Source organism: Helianthus annuus, chromosome 9 (genome assembly GCF_002127325.2).
Source record: "Helianthus annuus cultivar XRQ/B chromosome 9, HanXRQr2.0-SUNRISE, whole genome shotgun sequence".
Lineage (NCBI taxonomy): Eukaryota > Viridiplantae > Streptophyta > Magnoliopsida > Asterales > Asteraceae > Helianthus > Helianthus annuus.
In genome coordinates this window covers 166,808,531-166,816,177 of record NC_035441.2, presented here as the reverse complement: position 1 = coordinate 166,816,177, position 7,647 = coordinate 166,808,531, and the positions used below count along the sequence as shown (strand labels likewise).

Below are 7,647 nucleotides of genomic sequence, written 5' to 3'. Positions count from 1 at the left end.
TAAAATTTAGTAGACACGCGTGTCAAGTTTTAAATAAAGCATACTTGGCACGCCTCGACTTTTGGAGCGTTTATCAACTTTTTTTACTCTATTGTGTTAAAATATTTTTCTTGACGTTCAGTTATAAATTTTGTAATTTTTTGGTACAATAAGTTATAGGGATTGTCGGTACCGGTCAAACGGATTATGACCAAACAACATCGGTGGTACCAATGTTGCGCCTCGTCTTTTTATTAACTTAAAGGGCAATTTGGCCTTTTTCACTTTATGTACAAGCATTTAGCATAATGTACAAGTATTCAAAACCCTTTAAGTCAACAAAAAAGAAGGAAATACCCCTAGCTTAGCAGATAAAAATGGATGGAGTTAATGGGCCGGATGAAAATGGCAAGATTTCAAATCTTTTGGATCCAGATGCGGAAAAACAAACATTTGGATGAAAGTCGCAAAACTGGCCAAACCTCAGGGATGAATTGGCATTTTACTCTTCTTGAATCTTTCCTAACAAGTAATCACATAACAGGGAGAATATATAAACTTACCCCAAACTTACACTACTACAGAAATAGGTATTTGCTATGGTCAAATTCGTAGCAAATCCATAGCAAACACCCATTTAGCTACGGATTTGCCACGGATTTGGTCCGTAGCTACAAGTCTCGTCGCTAATTTATTTGCTACAAACTTTAGCTACGAAAATTATATTTGCGACGGTTTTAGCTACATAAAGGGTCGTCACTATTTTAGTCACCAATTTGCTACGAAAAAAATTGCTACAGAATTTTGCTATGAATTTTTAGCTACAGAGGTTTTTAGCTACGGAGACTTTTAGCTATGAAATTTTGCTACTGATTTTTAGCTACGAAGTAGTTTTTGCTACAAATGTTAGATACGGAAATTTGTTATGTATTGCAACCATTTTTGCTACGGGGTCACATCTGCTACGATCTTAGCTACAAAACGGTGCGTCGCTATTTTAGCTACAAATTTTGCTACGAAAACTTTCGTTACAAAATTTTAGTACGAAATCTCATTTACAACTTTTGCTACTGATTTTGCTAGACTCTTTTAGCCACAAATTGCACTATGGAATTTACCTACAAAATTTTACCATAACGTTTGCTAAATATAAAAAAAAAATATTACTAGCAAATCTATAAAATTATATAATTCAACCAGTACGTATACATACAAACACAATTCAACCCAAAAAATTATATAATTCAACTTTATATAAACCAACAAAATTGTACATATTATTCAAATGAAATACAAAATTATACAAATTCTCTAAATATGATACAAATTGTGTTCCTTAATCACAAGTTTAGAATTCTGTAATGTCTAGCAGTTCGACATCATATAGACCATCCCATTTGATGGGTAAGGTTTATGGATATTGCTATCTCTTGAATTTTGAGCACAAGTCCCATATTCATCCATTGCTGTCATGCTCATCTAATGAAGTCATTTGTACATATAAAAAAAGTAGCAAATTCATTAGTACATAAACTGTAAATTCAAAATGTGCAAAGATAAGAATTTAATAAGTAGAGATAAAGGTGTACCACTGTTCCCTCTGAGGCATACCTCCATCAATCTAAACCAATGTACATTGTCTAAGACTATAAAAATACTTGTATGCAATTTTATCAGCCTTGTTTCGTAAGAAGAAATGAGAGAATGTCCTACATAATCTTTAAAAAATTAATAATAACACCATTTCCAAGGGTTATAAAACCATTTCCAAGGGTTCTTTTCTAGGAGATTAATAAACTACTTGATTCACAAAATTCCTTACTTCGTTGTACATCTCAACCAAACAAACAAATGAAAGTTGAGGCATGCATGAATCAATGGTTGTCTCCTTGTGTATCCCCAACATCAACATCTAGTTGGGGCAAATTATCAAACAGTTGATGGGCCTGTTGTTCATAAACATGAAAGCTTCACAAGGTTTTAGTAGTCCTACAAACCAAACCAGATGGACTAAATAGAAGTAAAGTATAATGAAATTAATATAATAAAAACACTTATCAATTGTTAAAAGAAAATATACCGGTTGTTTCGTGACCAAGAACTGATGACGGATTGGTATTCGTGAAATGGAAAGAGGGAAGGGAAGAAGATTTTAGAGAGGCATGAATCTAAAGACATAGAGGATGTAACTATATATTGATTTAAATAGGGTAATATGGGGGGAGTTGCTAAATTGTTTTTGAAATTGAGAGGGAACTAAAGTAGTTTTGGGGGAAAGTGGGTTAGTGGAGGGAAAAAAGTGGTTTTAGCAGAGGGAAAATGATTTTATGGGATGTCACAAATTCATTTTTGTGTTTTTTTAACAATTAACTAATAAACATAGTGTTACGACAAATAAAAAGTTGAAACCCAAATTATAATTTTTTTAATAAAAGTAGCATCATAAGATAATACATTTTTTTAAAATTGTTAAAAGTAATATAAACTACATTACAAGTTTTTATTTTTTTTATTTTTTATTACTAGCCAGGCATATTTTAAGTGTTAAAACCTAAAAAATATATATATAATTGCTATGGTAGAATTATTATAGATTTTTTTTTTCAACTAAAACACATGCTAGATGATCCCCACTTATGGCATAGTGGTATGAGACTTCGGTTTTTCAATGGAGACTCAAGTTTAATTCTCACTTGTGTCATATTAGGGTGAATATTGGGCAATGATGGTGATAAAATCACCGAGGGGGGTTTGATCCCGAGCCGCACACCGGTTTTCATACGACTGTTACTACAGCGAGGCATCTCGTGTGGAGGCAGTACGGTTATCGGGAGATACGCCGTAACCAACTCTGGCCAACCCAGCACGGGCCCGGTTAAGACAAGTAAGTCTGGGCAGACTTAGCTAGGGCCGCCAATTAGGCAGTGTGACATTGGGTCACTAAAAAAAGTCACCGTTCAAAAAAAGAACACATCCTAGATGAAAAATAAATAAAAAAAATCTCCATTTCTCATGTTTAGAACGTTAAGATCGTTTTGTATTTGATCCTTACAATATATACACACACTAAGGATGAACAATTCGGTACTAGTAGCGAAAAATATCGTATCGGTCGACTTTCAGTACAATGAGCGAGTACAAGGCGGGTGCCTAACACGAATATAAATTATATCAAGTCAACCAATTAAAATAAAACACAACCATAGTTTTGCTAAAAAAAACTAAAACGATAGGAAGACCGTAATTTCAAAGTGGGGGCAAAATCATAATTTTTAACTGGGGTAAAATCGTAATTTGTCAAAAGCTATAAGAGTGTCAAGAATGTAAATTAGAATTAGGGGCAAAATCATAATTTTGAAAGGGGGGAAATCGTAATTTTAAACTGTGGGTAAAATCGTAACTTGTCCGGGCCAATGTGGGAGTGACGGGCAGCTGCTTGGCATTGTTCCCCTTATGGTCTTTGTAGTATACTAGTTTATGCCCCGCCCGTGTTGCGGGGCGCTCGGCCAAATATTCTCTACCAATTAAAATAAAACACTATCAAAGTTTTGCTAGAAAAAAAAAACGAAACCGATGAAAAGACTTTAATTCTGAACTCGAGATAAATCGTAAGTTTAACTAGGGTATAGTCTAATGTTTTAAAAACCGGTTCAAACCGGCCAGTTGTACCGATTGAACCATCCAGTCAAACCATCTGGTACACCCGATTGAGCCGCCCGATACACTCGGTTAAACCGTTTTTGAGCTAAATCCGGTACGGTATAAAAACCGGATTTTAAAACATTGGTATAATCATAATTTGTCAAAAGCTACAACGGTGGCAACATTGTAATTTTGAACTGTAGGCAAAATCGTAAATTTGACTGTGGTAAAATCGTAATTTGTCGAAATCTTCAACGATGGTAAGACTGGAATTTTGAACTGGGGGGCAAATCGTAGTTCTAAGCTTGGGTAAAATCGTAATTTGTTCGGGCCAATGAGTAAGTGTCAGGAAGCTAGTTGTCTGACTATTCCCCTCCATGGATTTTGTATATTAACTGGGGTTCAAATCGTAATTCTAAGTTGGGGTAAAATCATAATTTGTTCGGGTCAATGGAGAAGTGTCAGGCAGCTGCCTGGCACTATTCCCCTCCATGAATTTTGTATATTTATAAAATGAGTGCAAATAATATGAAAACGTTATAGAAATCAATCACCAGAATGATCTAATATGTTTAACTAGGGATGAGTTCGGTGTCAACTGGTACAGAAAATGCCAAGAATGGGCACCGGTACCGAAAATACCTAGTACGGTACTGGTATTTGAGTGGTAAAACCGATAAATACCGGTACCGTACCAAACCGCTACCAAAAACGTCAAAAGTTGGTACCAAATATATTCGATACCGGTACCCAGCACCATTTGCTCATCCATATGCTTAATTTAGTACGTATTATTTGTATTACTTGTATGAGATAGCTATATTAAATGTATTATGTTTACATCAGTCCGTGTAAAATTGACTTTTTTTAACTATTTTTTAGTAATTAATATTTTTACTTTTGATTTTTCTATTGTATATATTATTAATTATTTTTTAATATTTCTTTTGTTCATTTTTGCTTATGGATTTTCTTACACGTCTTTTTTTTTTTTTTTTTTTTTTGAATATTTGTTTTGTTAGCTTTCCTATGGATTTTGCTACCACTATTATTAATTAATTTTATTTTTTTTTGTTTTCGCAACGTATTTTGCTATGATGTTTCGATGGATATTAGTAAATTATTTTTTGAATACTTTCTTCTACTTATTTTGCAATGAATTTTTCTATGGATTTGCTACAGAATTTGCTACGTTACTTTTTAAGAATTTTTCTAGATTTTGCTACCAATTTCTCGACGGACTCTATTTACTTACCGATTTTGATACCGTTTTTTAAAACCTCAGTTAGTTAGTTTTTAAATATTTATTTTTATGATTTAGCTATGGACTTTGCTACCAATTTTACTGAGTTTTTTTTATTATATTTATTTTCACAATTTTGCTATCGATTTTGCTACAAATTTTATTTTACTTTTTTTAGTTTATTTCTAAATACTTATTTTCATGGTTTAGCTACGAATTTTGCTACCAGTTTTGCTACATTATATGTTTTATATTAATTTCGTCAATTTTGCTACGGATTTGCTATGAGTTTTGCTACCAAATTCATTTGCGACGAAAGTTCGTAGCTAATACGTAGCTAATTCGTAGCAAAATGTGTTCGTAGCTAATCCGTAGCTAACTCGTAGCAAAATTTGCCACCATTTTTTTCCGTAGCAAAATTTCATAGCAAATGCCTCTTTTTGTAGTAGTGTTAGATAAGTAGACTTTTCGCCACTGAGCTATGGTCTCACCACTATCCATATGGACCGCATCTCGGGGGTTAACATCCGGCAGACCTGAATGTTGTACGCAAGAAGCAAAAAGAATAAACCTTAAAGGGTTTTTATATACATAACCATTTTCGTAAGATCCCATGATTAATCCAAAAGACGTATACTCAAAAACTACCTCTGAAAACTTAGAGATTGACATGTGAATACCATGACATGAGCAAACAACCCCAAGGAGTCCACTGTTGCTGAGAAACAGATCACCAACTTCCAAAATAAAATACCCAAGATTAGAGCGTATCGGCAAAACCTGCAACAAAATTGATGTCACTTTTTATTAACTTAAAGGGCAATTTGGTCTTTTTCAGTGGTACCAATACTGGTGTTATCATTTTTTACCCCTTAGACCACCTCTAGTTGGTATGTCTTTCACATAGTTTGTAGAAGAGAAATAATAATTATCAAGGCCAGTTTCATTGTAGAAGTAATTACAAAGTGTATGGCTGAGTTCTTCCAAAACCACTCTTTGGACATCATGGTTCCCGGATCGCAGGATAACTCTGGCGATGCTCTACTCATAGACATCGACTCCAACGCCACACCAACCTGCACATATGTTCCAAAACAGTTATCCAGAGAAGAACTCACAAAGCTTCTACCTGAAAAATGGATAACTAATTACGAACAGATCCATCAAGCACCGGTTCAGACAACCACAACCCCTGACTTTGTCCGCCACCAGGATGGACAAGTTGAGGTCAGATTTGCAAGACAAGATCGAAGAGAAATTTTCTCTACGATAAGCATGTTGCAACCGGCAGAGGAACCACACTTCCCGTTCGATGTATGTGACTGCCAGGAATGCCTGGACGAAGCATACGAACTTGAGTACAAGGAGGAAACCAAAAGGAAAAAGAAAAAGGGATCCCAAAATGCCCTGAAGAAAAGATACGAGGCTGGAGATCCAAATGTTGGTCTGCTTGGAGAACCATCAGGAAAGTTTGACTACTATGTCCTGTATGGTGATTCAAAACCAAAACCCAAACAGACACAACCCTCCAGACCGAGACATCCACCTACCCAGGTAGATGAGTGTTGTATGCTTGGAACAACACCTCCGTTTCCTTCCTCCCCAGGGTACCAAGTTGAGTTTCCACCCTTAACCTCTTTCGAGGACACCCAACAAAAAACCAAACATAGCTGGAAAATCAAGAACCCAACAACCGTTGGTGCAACCGGTGTTCCTGAGTCAATAACAGCTGCTGAAGCCACTCTGAATTGGCGAAGTGAAAATGCTGTTGCCCAAAACAAGGCTCTCAACGCCATCTTAGCTCACCAAAACAATATCACAAAGGCTCATGAAAATCTGACAAGCAGAGTTCAAGAGCTAGAAGGTATCATCTATGAGGTCAGAGCCAAAATACTTGAGCTACATCACGAACTCCTCCAGCTAGTTCAAAACTCCTCAGGACCACAGCTTCCACAAGGTCTCCAGCAAAAAGAAGCCGAAATGAAATTCCTCAAGGCTCAACTTGCAGATCTTGAGAGACAACACAAGCAGCAAAGGGTTTCCACCTATGCTGATGATCCATGGAGACTGCCAACAACGCCATTTGTGCGAACATCCTTTGATCCTCAACCGCTGCCAGCGTCTTCATTCCTGCATAACTCCCCATCCTTAAACCTCTGGGCAAAGGAACAAGCAAAGATCAAGGCTAGAAAAGCTTCGTCAACACGAAGCACATCCTCTGAAAGTACTAGCAAAGCAGCGTCCTCAGGCAAAGGAAAAGAGCCATCAGGAAGCAAACATGACATGAGTGGTAATGTCATGATGATGACCTCCACAAAAGCTCCGGAGAAATTGCCTAACAAAGAAAATGGCATCTCCTCGTTCTTGCAAGCCTTGACCAAGACAAGCAAAGAAAGCGTACCGATGGTAGCTCCGGTGATAGCTCCGCTAACACGTGATGACACATCATCAGTCTCTGAGGAAAGCTCCACCCCCCAATCCTATGAAGCGGTACCTCCAACAGATGAATTTGAGCATCTGTTCATGAATGAGGACACCACTGAAAGGGTCTATGTTTCTGACATTGACGATGAAGCCTCCCAAACGTCGCCTCAGACAACCGAAAGGGCTCCTCCAAACACAGACTCAAAGCAACAGTTCACCTTTGATGACGTCCTCCCAGCAAAATGGCGAGACCGAAGCATTGAGATGCTGACCTGGTGCACAGCAGAGCTCCAGTACTATAGCATCGACATGGTCATCAAACGGTTCTTGGCAAGATGTCAAGGACGACTTCGGGATTG

General features: G+C 36.8%; 1 long non-coding RNA gene across 1 annotated transcript; it reads right to left on the bottom strand.

The window, feature by feature from the left end:
* Positions 1–1,214: 1,214 nt before the first annotated feature.
* On the bottom strand, positions 1,215–2,171 carry LOC110879449. Its single transcript, XR_002558676.2, has 3 exons — positions 2,060–2,171; positions 1,569–1,968; positions 1,215–1,458 (listed from the first exon to the last, which is right to left on the bottom strand). It is a non-coding gene; the product is annotated as an uncharacterized LOC110879449 (long non-coding RNA).
* Between the last annotated feature and the right edge of the window lie 5,476 nt (positions 2,172–7,647).